This window comes from Acyrthosiphon pisum, chromosome A2 (genome assembly GCF_005508785.2).
Source record: "Acyrthosiphon pisum isolate AL4f chromosome A2, pea_aphid_22Mar2018_4r6ur, whole genome shotgun sequence".
In the NCBI taxonomy this organism is placed as follows: domain Eukaryota; kingdom Metazoa; phylum Arthropoda; class Insecta; order Hemiptera; family Aphididae; genus Acyrthosiphon; species Acyrthosiphon pisum.
Genome location: NC_042495.1, coordinates 11,700,178 through 11,720,495, shown reverse-complemented (window position 1 = coordinate 11,720,495; position 20,318 = coordinate 11,700,178). Strand labels below are relative to the sequence as shown.

At 27.3% G+C, this 20,318-nt stretch overlaps 1 protein-coding gene across 4 annotated transcripts in view; it reads left to right on the top strand.

The window, feature by feature from the left end:
* The window catches only part of LOC100159355 (pyrokinin-1 receptor), a 65,871-nt gene that overhangs the window by 15,921 nt on the left and 29,632 nt on the right, over nucleotides 1-20,318 (top strand). For 2 of the 4 annotated variants that reach the window (XM_008188007.3, XM_008188009.3), the window contains exon 2: nucleotides 11,749-12,020. The gene's annotated coding sequence lies outside the window, so the exon portion shown is untranslated. Of the gene's footprint in view, nucleotides 1-6,776; nucleotides 6,979-8,274; nucleotides 8,327-11,748; nucleotides 12,021-20,318 lie in introns of all 4 variants that reach the window. The other 2 variants (XM_016807048.2, XM_029490905.1) reach the window with 2 other exon arrangements.

Sequence of the window (20,318 nt, the reverse complement as noted above, 5' to 3'; positions counted from 1 at the left end):
ATATTGTCGATCGAAATAGCTTTTTTTTTTTTTAAATAATATTCTTCTCTTTTTAGTAGCTCAATAACGTGACTTATAAAAGATTTCCTTGTCAGCTTCTGTTTGCCGTTTTATTAAAACAAGTTATACAAGGAATTCGAGATTATTTTTAACTTAAAATGTATTATTCATTGAAATAGTACTTTTTATTTATTTTCATTTTCGCTGGTTTATGAAATTTTAATTCCACGATCATAAAACAATAAGTTATACTATGATAATACTAGGAATTTTATTCTGTGCGTAGACAATATTTTTGATGTACTTATAAACCATAGTTTCGTGTTCAATGTTAATTTTTTTTTATATAAATCTGTCAAAACTTAAAAGTTAAAAGTATACATTTGTGTTATTATTCTAAGTTTATGCATTCGTTTACATTGTATATATTTATTTTAAATTTGTTAGGTTTTAATGGGGTCTGCTTTAAACCATACCAGACTTGTAGTTTAAAAAAATATTATAGCCAAACAGTGTTCCGAGACAGACATAACAATAATAAGGAAAAGTTATTTATATTAGGTATACCTATTACCTAGTACCTACCTACATTATAATATTTCGATATTATTTCGTGCAAAAACTGAATACATTTATGGCCACTGGGCTTTTCACCTTGAAGAATAAATAAAAATAAAATGAATAAATAAGTACATTTTTTGGGTTTTAATGATTTTATTCAGTCGAACCTTATTTGCAATTTATACATAATTGCATAATAAGTCTATATGTTATACAGTATAATACAAAAGGCTTGATGGACATAAGTGGGGACCGTTCGCCAACAGCTCCTCTATTTATAGATATATGCGTTTTGTTTTTATTTTATATGATTTTATTCATTAAAATATATGTAGGTGAGTTTATATAATGTACTTAAAATGTAATATTATTTTAGTTAGCAAAAACTAATAATTAGGTATTTACAAAATATATGTATATAATAATAGTAGGCAACAACATGTTCGTGTTGGGGCCTTAGGAGGTATATAGTTTGAATTAAGCAAAATATTAAATATAAAGTTTTATATTAAGTTATATTCAAAAAACAATTTAATAATCTGTTCAAAAAAAATGTTGATCAAACCATATAGAAATATTATTTTAAATTATTATACGACTTGATTTAATTATTTGATTTTTGGCTATGTGAGAGTTTCGTTTGATATAATAGTTGATATTTTTTAGTAAAATGTTGTTGGTGACTGTGATTAAAATTGAGAAGAGTGGGTTGATAAGGGTTTTAAATTATGAAGGTAATTTTGATTGCTAGATTTTCGTTTTAATTATTATTCCTATTCATTTTTATTTAATTTTGTTCTCTGAGAGTAAATTTGGATATTATCTAGGTATATTATTTGAGTATGAGGTATTGAGGTGCTATTGTAAGGGCGGGTTTGACACAGCGCATTGCTATTGCGATTTGAATTTTCTTTAAATTTGTTTAAGTTTTCGTTTTCGCAAAGCGTGGTAGTCTTTTTCCGAGTTGATGTAAGTTTTTTAACAATTTAACATCCACGGTAGTTGATGGAGTGATAATAACCATTGCATAATGCACATTTAGCTGGGATGTCGTGACTTATGGTACCTATAGTACCTACAGTCTACACTCTACTGGATCGGTGATTTTCGTCGCAGGCTCCCTCAGCGGAGGCATTTGTTGTGGCTGCTGCAGTATGTTCCTATGTGAACATAGTTTTGACAGTTTAGACATTGAGGTGCCTGTTTGTGCATCGATTTTAACTTAAAATATGCATTTTTATAAATAGAAGTTAGTTGAACTATCTTTAGAAATAGAAAGCCATACAAAGATCCATCCGTTATCTTCACTCAAAATTGGTTTTTCGTATGGGTAAAATGATTTATAATTCAGTCATTCAGTTCATATATATATTATAATTTATATATCATAATACATATATAATATGATATAATTTTAAAAATATTTTAGTTATTTTTGAGGTTTTCATAATATAGACATTTGAAACTTTTACTTTTTAGTATTTTAGATTCTGAGCGGGGCGATAAATGTGATTTTACAATGGTGTGTGTTTTTTATTTTTTTATTTGTGTCTGTGAAGGGTCGCATTCCCATAATAATATAATAATAAACAAAATAAATATACCTATATAATTTTTTTCACAGACATTATTTAAAGTTTAAATTTAATCAACATTTAATATTTAAACGAAAATTAACAATGTTTCTTCTAACGATTTTGGATACTTTGATGTAATATATATTATTAATTTTTATGCACAATGATATTTTTCAAATATTCAGTCTGATGTTAAGATATTTACCATGATCCAATTCACACCGTTCTAAGCCATCTCAGGTATGTCGTTATTTACTTATACGGTTAAAAGTTAAGACAATAATAATTTATGAATTTATGATACTTGATGTTTCATATTATAATGAAAGTGATTGTATAACATTATATACGATGTTTTCTGCAAAAATAGGTTCAACATATCGTATGCCATCAACCAAGACATACGACCAGTTTTAGTTTCTAGAAAAATTTATATTTGTGAATCCATTAATTATTGACCCAAAAAATAGTAGATACCAACACTCTAGAGACATCCATGGTTTTTTTTTGTTGTCACTCTCAGGAAATAAGTTCTATATTTCTATAAGATATATTAAATAAGTTTGTTCTAATAACGTGTATATAACATATATATTATATATTATGTATGAAAGCATTTATCTGCTGTTTATAATTAATATCAGTTTATTTTCTCATTTGTTGAAAAGAAGTACCTAAATAAATATTGTACACTTACCAGTTAAGTGAACTATCTAAAATTCTAAATTAATTATACGCTTAAATGACAAAATCTGCATTTGAGAATTATAAATACTAGCGTCACGTATTAAAAAGTAATCTGCAGAGTACCGTATAACTCTTAACATTAATACCTTTTGATGATTCCATAACTATATTTTAGTAGGTATGTACATTTTACGTTATAGAAATCTTTTTATAAATTATAAATCATTAAACTTTTAATTAATGAATTATACAAATCAAATATATAAAAATTGTAATCTTATAATCTAATACAATACAATTTATTTTTACACCTATATGTATAATAGTAATCTATACAGTATACATACGTCGAATATAAAAAGGATAATCTGCTTCGTTTGTCGTTATAAATTATAATTAAAATGCAATCAAAATTATTTTATCAGATTGCGCTGTATTACAATCGCACATTAGAATTCACTCGAAGGGAAGCTAGAATGTTTATTGGTTATAAAAAATAGTAATTAATAACCAAAGACCATTTTAATGATTTTTAAGTATACTATAGTATAGGCGCAAATATGACTATATATTCCGAGAAAGGAACATTGAACGTCAAAGAATTTGCAAGAAATAAAGCTTAAAATATTATCTATCTCGAGTTTAATGAAGAGTTAACAAATATTGATACTTATTTATTTTGAAAATTGCTTTCAATACATTATGTAACAACTTATAGCAACTTAAGTTGACGATAAGTAAAAATACTTTGTACAAACTACAAACGTTCGATATTTTAATTAAGTTTGAGATTTTTAGTAACGGTAATGTGGTGCTCTTGGATTTATTTTGACATCATTTATTGTTGGATTGTTTGTAGAATTTAAAAATATACCTGAAGGTTCAAAAAAGATTTATGATTTGTCAATAAATACCCAATATTTTATTTGTCCTTTGGCTGAATAAATTAATTACGAGTATAAAGTATCGAGGTTTTAAATTTTTAAATAGTGTAAAATTATGTTAGTGATGAAAGCTCGACCAATCATTGACCAAAGTAGATTACAACATGTTTTTCAAGGTGCAAATATTTGCGAATTATTTTTTCTACTTTTGACCTCAAAGGACGATATTTATTTTGTGAATATTGGGTAGTAAAAAGAGAAAAAAAGTTGATACTAACAGATGGATTGGTATTAAATTATTGGCTTATAATCAAAACTCGTTAATTCACTGAATAAAACTGTTAATAGTCATATTGATGTAATTTGTGTGCCAAGGTCATTGAACCGGTTTAAAAATAACCATACAAATGGTACCTAATAACTAATCCAGTCTCATACCGAAAACATACTTTGAAATTTACTTTATTATTTTATATGTATCGTTATCGTCAAAGTGATTTTTTATCACACCTAAATATGCAAAAACATGATTTAGATCATTTATTTTCATAACATTGGAATTATATGTGATGTATAATTTTTCATCTTCATAGTCCAATTGTATATATGTAGCATATTATATAAATATAAGATTGAATTTTTGCAATTGTTTTTATATTTATTGATGCTTTTGAAATATTAGAATCATTATTGACATATTTATTTATATAGGTATTTAATTGTTGAGTGTATTCTATTATTAATAGTGTAACTTTTGAACGACTTGACTGATTGAGGTAAAAGTTATAGCCATAGATTCTTTTAGTGTGGTTATAGACCGTTATAGGTACTTTATAGCGTATTTTCTAGGCATGTAACTCAGGGGTAGCTCAAACATGAATTTTATTTTGTTTCACGCAAATCGAATATTTTTTTTTGTTTATTTAAAAAATTGCCATTGGTTACTTAATTGTATTATTATGATTATTAGAAATATTGCATATACATTTTTTTGGTTACAATTGGTTACAGATTACCATTGGTTATAAATTTATAATATATCATAATAAAATATTTATAAATTGAAATTAAAATTAAACGCTGTTCATTGATTATATGACATTCTTATATTTAGGTGATTGAAAATTCAGTTAAAGTAAAAATATTTTTTGTCACGTCTGTACTGAAAGTTTAATTTCCGAAGTGTTGGAAAATAACCTTTTTTCAACCAACGGAGAATAAAAGCATTAATTTTGATTTTTCCGAACAAGTTACTGTACAAATCAAAATAATCAATATGCATGGTGTATTGTTATCCAATACTATAGCTGGTATAAAACAGTTTGATGGGTATATACACGGGAACGGGGGAAGGCGAGAACTGCAAGAAAAGTTAATATAAATTATGATATAGGTAGGTAGGTAGAGGCCTGAGAAATTATTATAGGAGGTATGTGTGTGGATCATGCGAGAAATGTTACCCACGACTTAAATAGCTCACTTCCCGCCCTTGCCACATAATATTATACTTATATTAATTTATCCTAACCTAAATATGCAGTATTTAGTATACATACATAATAATTAGATACATTTCAGCTTTTAATCATAGCTGGTTTTGTTGTTTACGGATTATCTTTCTACGGAGATGAAAGTTTTCAATTACTTGATGTTTCTCCATCGAAAAATGACTAATAACGAAATACAAAAGAGGGAAAATTAAGTAACCGCTATGCTGTACAGTAGGTACTTCGCCAATAGGTACAATAGTACATGTATAATGTAACTGTGATGTATATGTAAAATTTTAATTCAACGATAAATCATTGCATTCTAAAAATTATTATGAGCGAAAACGGTCAGCCTATATTACTAAGTAAATATTTTTATAATATTAATGGTTTTTAGTATTTGACGGCAATTTTTTCGGTACAAAAGGATACCTACTATTCGTAACCAGCTGACGAGATCTCACAATCTATTCTAAGTATAACTTTGACTGTGTTATGTCAGGCCATGAGTACCTACGTCACATGTGGTATAATAAATATTAATATTTATTATTTTTAGTATTTCGATAAAAACATTTGTACATAAATAAATACATTTTTTATTTGTTACTTCCGGCAATTCCGTATTCATATTTCCCAACGCAGATAACCGCATCGTTTGGCCCGAGCATAAGTGCAACGTCTGCACTCGTCTACGCATCTCGTCTTGGCGATGCAGTTTTAAGTAATCTAGTTACCAGTTGAGCTAACTAGGTATTAGTTTGTTCGCTCAAACTATAGTAAATAATTTGCTCAAAACTGCATCGCCAAAACTCGCAAAATACTGTCGGTACTGCAGAAACCCACCGTAAGCCACAACTCACTTTCCACATAACTGGTGACGAATCAGAGACACCTGTCCTGGCTGTGGTAGGTACGCACTCGCGCGCAAAAGAAGTTTGATCACCGAAAATCCTAACCTAAACGAAGGACAAGCAGAAACGAACCTTCGACTGACTGAAGCCAAGACGGTAAAGCCGGACTTACAGCCACGTCGTATAATGTGTATCGTGTTGTGCGTGGGCGTGGTAACTATATCATTATAACTGATAACCACAAACCGCATTGGCTTAAAAGTTGAGCTATAAGAAATTCTTGGTATACTCGGTTGCAACTTCCAACTTGGTTAGACATTACATGGCACCTACAAAAAGGAATGTCCAATCAGAATACAATTTGACTGACTTAATACCTTAGATCATATTATAATTTATATACTATGGAATAAGGATGGAGCCACAGTGTAGTAAATCAATACAAAAAATGTTGCCGATATCAGCGATGAGCCACCGAATTAGGCATTCGATATGCGCTTGCGCAACGCAATTCCTCGCAAATGTATTCAAAGATAATTATTTATCATCAAATCATCATAAAATTATGTCTTGAATATATTATATTGAAAAAAATAGTATAATACCTACTACAATAATAATAATAATAATAATGTATACCATTATAATATAATAATTACTAGAATAATATAAGTATTAACCACGAACTATAAGATAGTAAGATATAGAATGATTCTGTTATAGTATAACCTATGGATAATTATGCGAGGGGCTGCATACAGTGGGTACGGTGCTCATTGATCACCTAATTCGGAGACTCGTCGCTAATATCAGCAACAAAATAATACGCTGTGGCTACATCCATAGTATAATATGATCTAAGCTAAATACTGACACAATACTAACTGACGATGAGAACATTAAAGCGGTTACCCACTTGTGACTTGTGAGTATAACATTAATTATAACATTAATTATGCCATAGGGTACATTTTACGACGTGGACCGCGGTCGCTGAATTTATACCGCGGTCACCATCCACGCGGTTCACGTTACTGCAATATCTTCCGTTGGCCGCAAGTATTATATAGAGGAAAACGGCGGTATTCGCCGACCGTTTTTCTCTTCGTTTACTCTAACCAAACCGTTTTTGCGTCACCGTCGTTTCGAGTGTGTGAGTGCGTAATAAAAAAATTATACTACATTGTGAGGCGTGTGAAAAAAAAATCAACAAAACGAGCCTATAGAGTTTTGTACGAATTTTTGAGATCCTCATCACTTCCGGCCTGTGTCACTGCACATTTCCCGAGGACGGCTCGTCATGGCGGTAATTGACGCACATCAGTGACGTAGGTGCCTACCTATATGCTGTGTATTATTCACAAACAATAAATATTATATACATTATATTATTATTGCTCTGCTATTATGCCTATAAACTATAAGCGTGATTTACAATTTAAATTATGTATTGTAGTTAGGCGCGTGATGTAGACATTTAGTGCGTATGGTAAAGGTTTGTCAAATCCAAAATATAAAAACCTTGATGAAATAATCACGTGCAACTCGTTATAAATGCAGCGTATTTCAAATATATTATTTTTTTTTTTTTAAACGTTCTTTAAACTTGAAGGTCTGATTAAAAATGCTAAAAATCAGATCTTTCTGAATAAATGCATAGTTTTAGCATAACAATGTGTTGAACGGTCCAAAAAAACAAACCCGTATATACGCATTATTATTCGGGGACCAGAAACGTAAATTATAGGGGATTGCTGGAGGGGATCTTCCTGACACGTTTTGTATTTGTATATATTTTATCAGTGTACTTATTTGCGTTTATATTTTTTGCAACAAAATTGCAATCTTGTTGGAAAACTTTTTTTTTTATTTAACTCATTAACAGGCCGTAACGACGAACAAAAAAGCACGTCTTGCGTCTTGACTCCGTGACCAAGGGCTGAGATTATGTTCCTTAAATGTGTAAATAATATGTTCGTTGTAAGGTTTTATTTTTCGTATTTATCATTAGATAGTATTTATAAATTAATTTTATGGTCATTAATTTACATTTATAAATACGGGGAAGAGGGTGAATAAAATACCATTGAGATACAACAATTCCGACAACGTTCATTGAAAATATATCTATGTTAAAATCACTCAAGTAGACATTATTTGTATAGATATTGCCATATTGGATATTATATTAAGTAACCCATAATGATGGTTTTATTTTCAGTTTGTGATATTCGTGATCATTTTGTCTAGTGTTCAACCACAGGGAGTGCTCTGTAAGTTTAATACTTTAATGTGACCTTATTTTATATCAATTGTAAATCTGATCTAATATTGCTACATAAAAGATTATGTAATTTATTAATTTTTTTCATTATTCCACCTATAAGTGTATCGAAAAATATTGTGGGATACAACTAATAGTTAAACACAAGATTAATCGTGCGTTACATTTAATAAAACCGGAAAATCGTATATTAATATTAATTTACGGGGATATATTAGCATTATAAAGTATGAGTTACGATGAATTGTTTACATTATAATAATAATTACAGTCTACTCTGATGTTCCTTATAGTTTAATTATTGTAGCTTTGTCATTTGGGTATACCTATTAAGAATATACTGAATATTGACATTTTAATGCTTGTTGAGATAATATATTCATTATTTACTAGGTACTATAATATTATTCAATGCATTTTCAACATCTTTAATCGTTATTAATTTTTTAATACATTTTGTAGATTGATTCAAATGTATAATAATATTATGTAATAATATATATATATATAATAATGTATATGGCATTAGGTACTATTCTGCACAGTTTTGAACGATATGAGTTTTTTAACCAGCATATTGATGTTTAAAATACAAATTAACCAGGTAAAATAGCGCATAGACACTGTACAATTAAATTCATTAAATTTATTATAATACAAATATTAATAAGTATTTTTGCTAAACATTCCATTAAAAATAATATATTGGCAAACCATATTACACACAACGTAAGTACAGACAAAGGTTTTTAAATTTCTAGAAGATGATCATATATTGTTTAGTATTTCTACTTCAAGAAATCAATAATTATTTGCAATTACGTAATTTGTACCATGGACGATCTACCTACTTGATTTGATCTAAAATCCAAGACCAACCCACATTATACATATTAAATTAAATAATGAAAAAATATCACATTATTAAATTTTCTACCACACTTTTAAAGTTGGCAGATTCGTTCTAACTGTATTGGTAATTAAATTATTATAATATGTTACCCAAAAATCCAACAAATACTCATAAAATATCAGTTTGTATATTTTTTATTCATACAAGATGATACTTATGATTTGTTTATACTTCATAGGAACAACAAGCAAATTTTATTGATGATAACTGCTGTAGAAATGTACAATATTACAATGCTATATTTGTTATTATATTACCATAAAGCTTTCAATAAAATAGAATGCTTTAAGAAATTGTTCAGGGGAACTTACATTTCTCTGCTTTAAAAACATTTAACTCTTCCCAAAATAGAAAAGTAAACTACAAAACCATTTATGATACATATTTTCATCGAGAAAAAAAAATTAGACTGCTTATAATTTAAATCAATTATATCTACCTAAATACATAAATTTGTTCATTCCAGAAAATATTAATTTTTGATATTTAAGTACATAATATATGCATAGTTATTTATTAATTATAACTAATTATCAAATACTTATAACAAAAATCAAAAACACGATGTAAGTTAAGATAAATTAAGTTAATGCGTTAATGTATACTAATATAAAATATGTATGTACATAATGCGGTTATGTGTTAATGTACCTAATGAATTCACATAACTTATAAGTAGGTAGTAGAACTTTATATTGTGGTATATTGGTATCTGTGGGTATATTCTGTCACTGAGAAATACCATTTAGTGAATTTGTAATAACAAAATTACGTGAAACTATTATTAATATTTCAACCTTTATATATTATCACCATAATATTCCAAAATAAATTAAAATAACCAAACCCAAATGAACTGCCTTGGGATCTTATATAAATATATTTACGATATTTAAACTACAAAAATAAAAATAAAATGTATACCTACTACCTACTATTATGTAGTAAGTATGGTAGTAATAATAATGTACTCTTGGAAGTAGTACCTGTTTAAATGATTATAATTCCTATAATTTAAAAGAAACAATGATAATAAATAATATATTATTTAATTTGAATGCACAATATAACTAGTGGACATTGAAAATTGCTTTAAATTTGTTTTTCAAAACACACGTATAATAACTGCTTCATAATAACGTATTATATTAGGTAATAATTAAGACAAGTTATGATAATAATAGAACAAAAATGTTGCGACAGTAATAATGGATAAATTATTCTATTCGTAAATTAAATTAACTTTCAATTCCATTCTTAGAATGTTGTAAATAAAAAGCAAGTCATTTTATTTTATAAAATGTAATTATAAATTAAAGTAGTAAGAATTTTATGGAATCTATTAACATGAAAACTCACAAATAGAATTTTAATGTATTTAACCATATTAAACTTTGATCGCAATATAATAATTATTTCTATATAATAATAACTAATATTTCATTATCATTATTTTCCTATGAATATACATTTTTTGGTCATCTAAACTTAATGTCATTAAGATATAATTTTTAAAATATGTCGTACTATAATAACAATAATTAGATACAATTATGTTATTATACATAGGTAGATATATATTTTGTCGTTATTATTATTATTATGACGTAAGCTGTAATAAAATCGTGGGGGTGTCCTAGTTTGAGCCAACCAGTAAGCTTGTCGCTTAGATGACAATAATATGCTAAACTGCTCGCATGATGTAGTTGGTCGAAAAAGTTGATTGATAGATTTTTTTAATAAATTACGTATTGATTGTAGATACAGTTTGAAGTCTGTGTGAAGGGCTTCGTTTCTTGTACCCGGTGGTTGGGAACAGTCACAAATGTGTGCTGAGACAAGTACCATCCAGCGTCACTGACTCCCGGATGGGTGGCCGCCGGGTACTTGGCGACTAATCCTTACCCCACATTATCACGTGATCCTCAACCAACCGCACCCCACTACACTAAATTCTAAAGGCCATAGTTTCCGAGGTTAATGGGGTATCAAAAGTACTCGAACGTTTTCATTCCACGGCTTCTTCATATCTTCACAACATTTTGGTGCCTCTCAAATTATTATGTACACAGAAAGAAAATGTCTTAATGCTAAATTATTTATAATAATATATATATTATATAAATGCATCAATTATATCAAGGCAACAAATTTAATTATACAATGCGCATAGAAAATTTAAATAAAATGTTTTACCTATATGCTTATAATAAAATAATATATTAATCGTCATCATCTTTATTTTTTTGTTCCTCTTCTATGCCACGACTTTCCTGGCAAATACTCACGACACCCCAACCTCTAGAGTCTTGGTCAATCAAATCCTATTCTTACGATGATTAACAAAAAAATTAAGGAATTTTACTCATGGTTTTTATTTAACACAATTATATTACCTATAAACTTAAATACCTAATTTATGTTAATTGTGTTAATATTTAATTTAAAAACCAGATTAAAATAAATAATTAACTGTAACTGCTTTAATTTATTTTTAGGAACTGTATCAACTTCGATCGGTTTTCAACACAGAAATAGAAGAAGAAAAGTCGTCATACATAGTTTATATTATTGAAAATTACGACAAGAATGATAATGAACGAGACGAACGAAAATCATTTTAACTGTTTTAGTTAACATTTAAGAATTTTAATTAAGTAGATAAGTGATCTAAGTTTCTGAGCACTTACCATAAACTATTTAAAATAGTTAAGAAAAATTTGGTTAGAAAAAACCACTATGAACTAATCAAACGTACATATTATAAAAGGTAAGTTAAAATAATTGATTAATTTACTATATTTTTTTATAAAAAATCATCCCATAAATTATTATTTCCCAATAAGCAACAAAATAATAACCAACAAAAATTTAACCGGTTTTTCGGTTTTAATTACCTACTGTCGAAAATAAAAGCAATATTAAGTTTAATCCATCTTTACAATTATAAACAAGTAAAATACCATTAGCCTATATTATATTATGTAACATATAATATTATACTAAAAGATAGAAAGTTTGTGGTAACTACTGAACTATTTAAATTTCATTATCTGTTAGTAAATTTTTTCAGAAATGCTTATAAAAAGAATACGTACGACTTTTAAAGCACTTAATTTATTTTCTAATTTTTTTATTGAAAGATTTCAAACTGTTAGGGTTGATAACGAATTGAGTAACTTATTATCAATTAACTTTGGTGTCCCAAAAGGTCCTATATTCTATATATTTTATAATCTATATAAAAATGGTCTATTTGGTTCAAATTTAAATACTAAAATAAATATTAGCTTTGCAGATGATACGTACGGTAAATGGTAATTATGGTTAGTTGTATATATCGAATAGTATCGTAAGTAATATTTAGCTATTCTTACTATAACATCACTATAACATCAAAGACAATTAAAAACTGGTTCCAAAATAATTTAATGGAACTTAATAAATTAGAATATCAAAGTACCTAAATGTATTTTGAGATTTACAATAATTAAAGTTTAATATATATAATAATAAACTACTCAAATTGTAATAGGTTTTTACTTTTTGAGTTTAGATTCTTGTAAATGTGATAAGATTGACAATTTTGATTCAATTAAATACCTTGGGGTGATATTCGATAACAATTTAAGGTGGACTTTACAGATGATTTTGTTAATAAATTACCGTGACAACGAAAACCTTATGAAAAAACGGTCAAAAACAAAATATCTTGTATTTATCCAGCACAAAAACATTTATGTTAATATCTAAATATGTCAGTAGGTAACCCATAAAGAATTTGGTTTGAAAATGATTATTTATGTCAGCATTGATTTATGTATTAAGCTTAATATATTTAGTATTGTATTGTATATTTAGATACAGTTATGAAATAAACAGATATCTATTTAAAAAATACTTAAAAGAGGTCAATTTAAATCATATAGGTACCATTATACAAATATTATTTATATTTTTGATTGTTATAATTTAAAAATTGTATAGGATTAAAAATGTAAAATAATGTCCCACGTAAATAGGTTATATATAAATTACTTTATTCACAATAATATCATCAAATATACTTAATAATATCATAGGTTGACTGATCGTTTTCGCTCAGAATCGTTTTTTTAATACAATGATATTATATCATTGAATTCAAATTTAATACCATCCATTACAGTGACCCACTTGTAACCTACTGTACAGCAGAGCGATATCCACTTACCCACCTTTTTTAATCTAATTTTACTTTTGTCTGATTTTAAATAGGATGTAATTTATGTTTAACACTCCAGACAGCTTGCAATATTATTCAGAAACTTGCATGGGTAGGTATTTAAGAACTTGACAATATAGTGACACTTCATATTCGTACAATTTTGTTCTTGCATACCTACATAGATAACGCATGCGAGAAAAAGCCAGCAAATAATAGCAAGCAAGCATTAATGTAAAATCGGCTTATCAATTTTGAAACTTTAATACCTATGTCCTATACGAGTACAGTATACATGTTATACATAGTACCTAAAATGTTAAAACATTTAACTGTAATTTTAAGGTAAACACTTACGAGTAATGCTATCGTATTAATAACTGTTATTAACATCTGAATATGATTTCAGAACAATATACATATGGTAGGTATACCTATAGGTATGTTTTATAAATTATATTGAAATAATCAAACAAATTATTACAGTAAATATAGTAATAAATACATTTCTGCAATATTAAATCAAGTGAGTAGGTAATTAAAACATTCAACCTATAGACGACATATATTTTATAAACCTTTACCTGTATGATAATATATAAGCTTACAACAAATTAAAACCAATTAAACATAAATCATAACCAAGGTCGGTGTTTGCATATAAACAGTAGGTATGATATGTATAGGTATTGTACATATATTACGCATATTTCAAAAATTATATTATTTTGCTAAGAATATTGGTTGGTTCTATTTATGAATCATCGTAAACGATATTCTAATGTAAATCTGTACCAGCCAGGTGTCTAAGTCAGAAAGGAAAAATTACAAGAACGAGAAATATGATACCGTTATAAATACCAATTAAATTAACATTAATAATATATAATTTAATTCAGTAAGATTGTTTAAAGACGTTTATATTTGTTCAATCAGATCATTGGGTGTAAAGAAATCCCTGATACATCGCCTGCATACATGGCGTGTGATTTTAAAACATTATTGATTATTTACTGTAAATTTGTGTAGTAGTAAAGCACTATTTTAGTTCGGTGGACTTAAAATATTAAGACGGTTTTTATACAACTGGGGCCATATTCTTGATTAAGTATTATACAATATACTATATACATATAAGGTATATAAGTATATAGGTTAGTGTATATTGGGCGGATTCTTTGCAAATGTAAATAGTGCCAGTAATCATCGCACGGCTTCAATAATACGGAATACCCCTGGGCCTTGGTGTACAATAAAAAACTTTATTCGAAGTACCAATAACAGTATGCTATAGTGTATGGGTATACACTGTATAGTATGCTATATAACAATAGTTTGAATGCGATGAATATTGTTATCGACATTTTATTGTTCGCACACCTTTCCCTACTGCGATTATCATTCAACAATTGAGAATTTTTCGTTATATGGAATCGTAGTTTCTTGAGGAAAACATTTAATGCAAAATTCCAACTATCTTTTTAATTAAACCTAAACATAAAGGTAGAATACGTGTGGAAATTGCATGGCTCGGGCGTCCCAAGTTGCCTTGTAGTTTGTATATGAAATTGCAAACCGACTGCCGTATCATCGTAGCCGTAGGTTACAAATTTACATGAACTATACCTATACATTGTTCAGTACGTTCACTAAAAAAATGAACTCGTTCTCGTTCACGTTCAGTCCTTAAAAAAGGAACTCGTTCACGTTCACGTTCGTATTTTTTTCAAACGAACGCGTTCATTGGATCGTTCATTTAATGTTTTTTTTTATGAATCTTTAGCCTGCAGTCAATATAAAAATTAAAAATCTATAAACATGTTATATGACTCAACCAAAAAATAAATATACAATTTAAACTTTAGAGCATATAGAATTTATAAAGTATCTGAATTAATTTTTAATATCTGACACATTATTTGAGTTACATTTTGATAAGGATTTCCTAGTGATAAAATTAAGCGAATACTAGGGTACTTAATAATATGATAAACTGATTAGGTTTATTACAAATTCATGGAAATCATAATATTATTGTTGTTGTATGTCTAGCCAGGGACACTGGAATTTCATGTCTTCAATTTATATATTTTGCAATCAAAAAAATAGTATAGGAATTATAATGGGAAAAATGAAAATATTATTATAATAATATAATATACAATATATTTTATACATATTATAATATTTATTAGATGGTAAATAAATTAAATAAATTGAAAAATTGCAAAAAACTAGTGGCGTTCACGTATCGTTCACTTTATAATATAAATTATGAACGTGAACGCGTGAAAATGCGTTCATGGACGACGTTCTTTCAAAACACTGACTGTATAATAGACAAAGTCAGTGGTGTTTCAGTCTTCAGCTGCTACTTTTTAAGCACATACACTGTTCATACTGTTCAACGAAGAAATTTTCTGATCAAAGATTTCATGGTTTACCTATGCGGTTCAACTTAAGGACTTAGAGATTCATTTTTTTGTTTCTATCTGTATTTTTTTTTTAACTTTGATACTTTATTGAAATCGGTCGAATATAATGTATAACATGTATAGGCACAATAATATTCATTTTTTTTTTTCAAAGTTTGTCGACTAGTTCTTATTTCAAATTTTGTATAGTACCTATGCATAATTTAAATAAAATATAAAATAAAATAAAATAATTTAACCTGACAGAAGAGTGTCCGCAAACTTTTAATTTTTTAATAAGTTGATTATTAGCTCCGTTAATGCCACGTCGCTACTATCAGAAGTAAGTTTCAAAGGGCTTCCGAAACTTCGCTTCCTTTGCAGCACCGTTACGCGCCACCAACTAGTGGCGACTTAAGACTTAAAACGTATTAGCATAGCATGATTATTGTATATAGTATCTTATTATCTTATTCATTATTTATCACTAAAAATAGTGTGCGGTTTTAACCCGCTTTAAGTTTAGTTATAAAATGACAGATAGTGTGTAGTTTTTGTCCATCGACATTTTATAGGTCGAAATCAAAAGAGTGCTGTTTTTAGATGGAACCAGAATATAGATAATAGACATAGCCATATAGGCTATACGTTTATTGGTTTATAGCACATTGCTTAGATAGTACATAATTTGTGTCATACGTCAAAGAATCTAAAAAATCTTTCATAAATTAAAGACCTTTATTTGACATTTTTCCACTTTAGGTACTTTTAAACTTTTTATTTATGCTAGTAAAATATGTATGACTTCATATTCATGCATGACTATTTATTTTTACGAACTCTGTACTTATTGTATACAAATGTCAGGATCATGGGAAAATAAATAAACAGATGTTCAAGTTTAACTTCCACACAAAGTTAACCATATAGATAAGTTTGAGCCAAATATAATGCCATAACGTACACTAAATATACGTGTATGCCATATATACGGCCATGCATCAAATAATACAATTTTATTTATGCCATTTCTTGAACGACAAGCACCCGCGTTTTTATCATTATTGATAGCTGATACTTGATACTAAGTACCTACTCATGAAAAGCCCCAAGTAACATAATTTATGCCAATTAAAATGTATTCAATAACAATTAACAAAAAATGTATGTTATGTATAGTCGTAAAAGTGAATTATAATAAATAAAACGATCATTAAATGATATGCAATAAATAGGCTTTCATCTATATAACTCAATTTCACCGCTAATTTCACTAATTTCATCAAAATTGTTTGCTTTTTCGTACGGAATCCATGCAGTAACGTACCTAGTAGTATGTAGAAGGTTGTATGTACGACATCTACAAATAATAATAATAATAATAACAACTCAATATAACAACTGTATACCTATAGTCTATAGAGTAATCCAAGCCACTAAATGAATTGATATAATTTACTGTTTCTCCACTTAAAATAATATGTTACTAACTACAAATATAACTGCAGCGTTAAAGATTATAAGATATAGGTACAGAATGTCTTGTCTATCGAGTTTGTCATCTAGTACGCCCAACTATAAATACAAAATATACTTATCCTATTTTACCCGTCCTCTGTGGCTCTGTCTAAATATCAACACTTACTATTTGCTATTTTAATACGTCTTAATGACAATGAATAATTTAACTCTTATTACAATAATATTACACGTAAACTAGCTCTTATGATTTACTATAGTCATTTCAGATTTATAAGAAACATAAAAGCAACAATTTTAGCTCTTGTATTTTTGTTTAAAGTAATTAAAAAAATAGTATGTATTAAAATAGCTGTGTTAAAAAAAAGTTCTCTTACACTATAGGTATATTATGAGAAGTATTTTCTAAAACTAAATTTCAAAATATTAATTAGGAAAAAGGTTATGAATAGGAAAACCGAATAATATACTTCAGAACAATGTATATATTCATTAATAATAACTAATAAGCGATAGACATTTTATAAAAGTTGGTTATAAAATATTGTATGTTATCTAAATTGTTTACACTGTTAAAAATTAATAGCAAATGGTCAGCCAACAGACTAAACGAATTACGATTTTTGTAAATGTCGGCTGATGCGGGGATATTTGATATGATGACAGATATCGTATGTGTAGGAATGGGGAAATCTATTTCAGAGTTCAATGGATAAAATAGGGACGACAGTTAACTACGCTGCGGCAGAGACAAAAAGGAAATAATTCATCGTAAATGAAAATAATATAAGCTGCTGTAAGTAGTAAAATGATATATCTGTGGTGTTAAGTTGTAAGTATAGTAAAGTCAGTAAAAAAAAAAATATAATAATTCTAGATAGGTATAGCTAGGTATTATTTTGCTAACTTATTAAAATTGTATACCCGACATAGTTATAGGTGAGTTAATAACTATCAAACACATATTCTTAAAAATATCTATAATAATAATAATAATATTCACATTAACTTTTAGTTTTTGAAAAATGTTGAACTAAAATCTATAAATATCCACTAAATCAAAATATAATTATTATTACTATAAAGCATAAATAAGTAAGTATTGTTATACCGGGTCGCATGAACAATCACTAAACATATAATGAATCAATAGTGTGCTTAAACATGATTTAATAAAATTATTCAAATAAACCATAAAATTAATACTCACAAAAATCTAATTCAGTATGAATGCGCCTTATGTAATACCTAGTGGTAATAATAATATTTAAGCGAACAAAAAATCTAAATCTTTAATACGGAATGTAGAGTGACCTACTTGCTCATATTTTAGATTCTGAGTGGAACGATGAATGTATTTTATATTAAAACTATAAAATGATATATTTTTCATTAAAGTACATTTTTTTATTTATAGTCGTTTATGATTTGTTTATTTTAACCACAGAAGAATGAAAAAATATTTACATAACTTCCTATCTCACTAGTGTTCAATGTGACTATTAAAAATTGTTTAAGCTTTAAATTATTGATTGTGTTTTATGAAAATTTTAACATTTAATATATGATTATATTGTATTCGTATTGACGCAAAAACACGAGTAAACCATTTACATGCATTGAGGGAGTAGAAAAAATAAATACGCTGGATAATGAATTCTCTGTGTTACTCGTTAAACGGAATAGTTATTACAATTTTATCAGAATTTATAGTTAACATTTAAAAAAAAATTTACAATTCTATACAATTTTCACATTTTTTATTAATCCTCGGTATAGTTAATATGACGTCATCTAAAAAAAAAATACCCTGTCAGTATATTCATTAAATATAATTGTTTTTACGGTATATTGTTGTTTTATTTTTATTTTTAGGGTTTCTCAATGAACAATAATAGTCAATTATCATTGACCAAGTGGCTGTTATATATAAGTGACCATAAACATAAGTTATCGAGTCAATGCCCTTAAATAGAGAGTATGATGTAAATGTATTTAAAAGATTATCAAATATTTTCGATAGGTAGGTAAAATTCAGAAAAATATTAAATAATCACAAAATAAAATTAATATTCACAAAGATTTTTATCATGCGATTAATACTAATGACTGTTTAATGATTTCTCATATTATTGAAAATCATTCTTAAAAAGGTGGGTAAGTGGATGTCGCTCTGCTGTACAGTAGGTTAGAAGTGGGTCACTGTATAATGGACAGTATTAAATTTGAATTCAATGATATAATATCACTGTATAAGAAAAACGATTCTGAGCGGAGACGGTATATCAGTCTATGTATTAGACATATAATATATACTTATCTATGGTATTAAAAAAAAATTGACCTATAATAGGTACCTATAATAAATTCCAAATTAATTATATCATAATATCTATTAGGTACTTATAAGTTATAACGCGTTATACATCAACAAAAAACCGTGGTAAAATCATAGATATATAATAGTATACTTTAGAAGTTTCAAGTACCCACGAATAATATTATACAATCACAACAAAATAACTAAAATAGTTATCCTAGGTTTTTAATATGTAATTTCGTCCAAATTTGTACTTAAAATGACTATAAAAATAAACTGTGTAAATGTATTTTTTAAATTTTTTGGTAACAGAATTAATTACTTATGTGGAATCTTGTTTTAAATTTTTAATTCTTAGATACAAAAATTGAACATTTTATAAATTTTTAACTACAAAATAATTTTTCAAATTAAAATTTGATAAATTTTGTCAAAATTTGATATTTAAATGCTTATAAAAAAAAATTGTGCCTATGTTTTTTTAATATTTTTCAACTGATATTGTTACAATATATCAGGAGCTTTGTATTAAATTTATACACTTTTTGGCCCAACAGATAAAACTTTATTGATATTTATAGAAAAAAAAACTAAAAAAATTGAAAACTGACCATGTCTGTACACAGCTCAAAAGAGCAATTATTTTCAAAA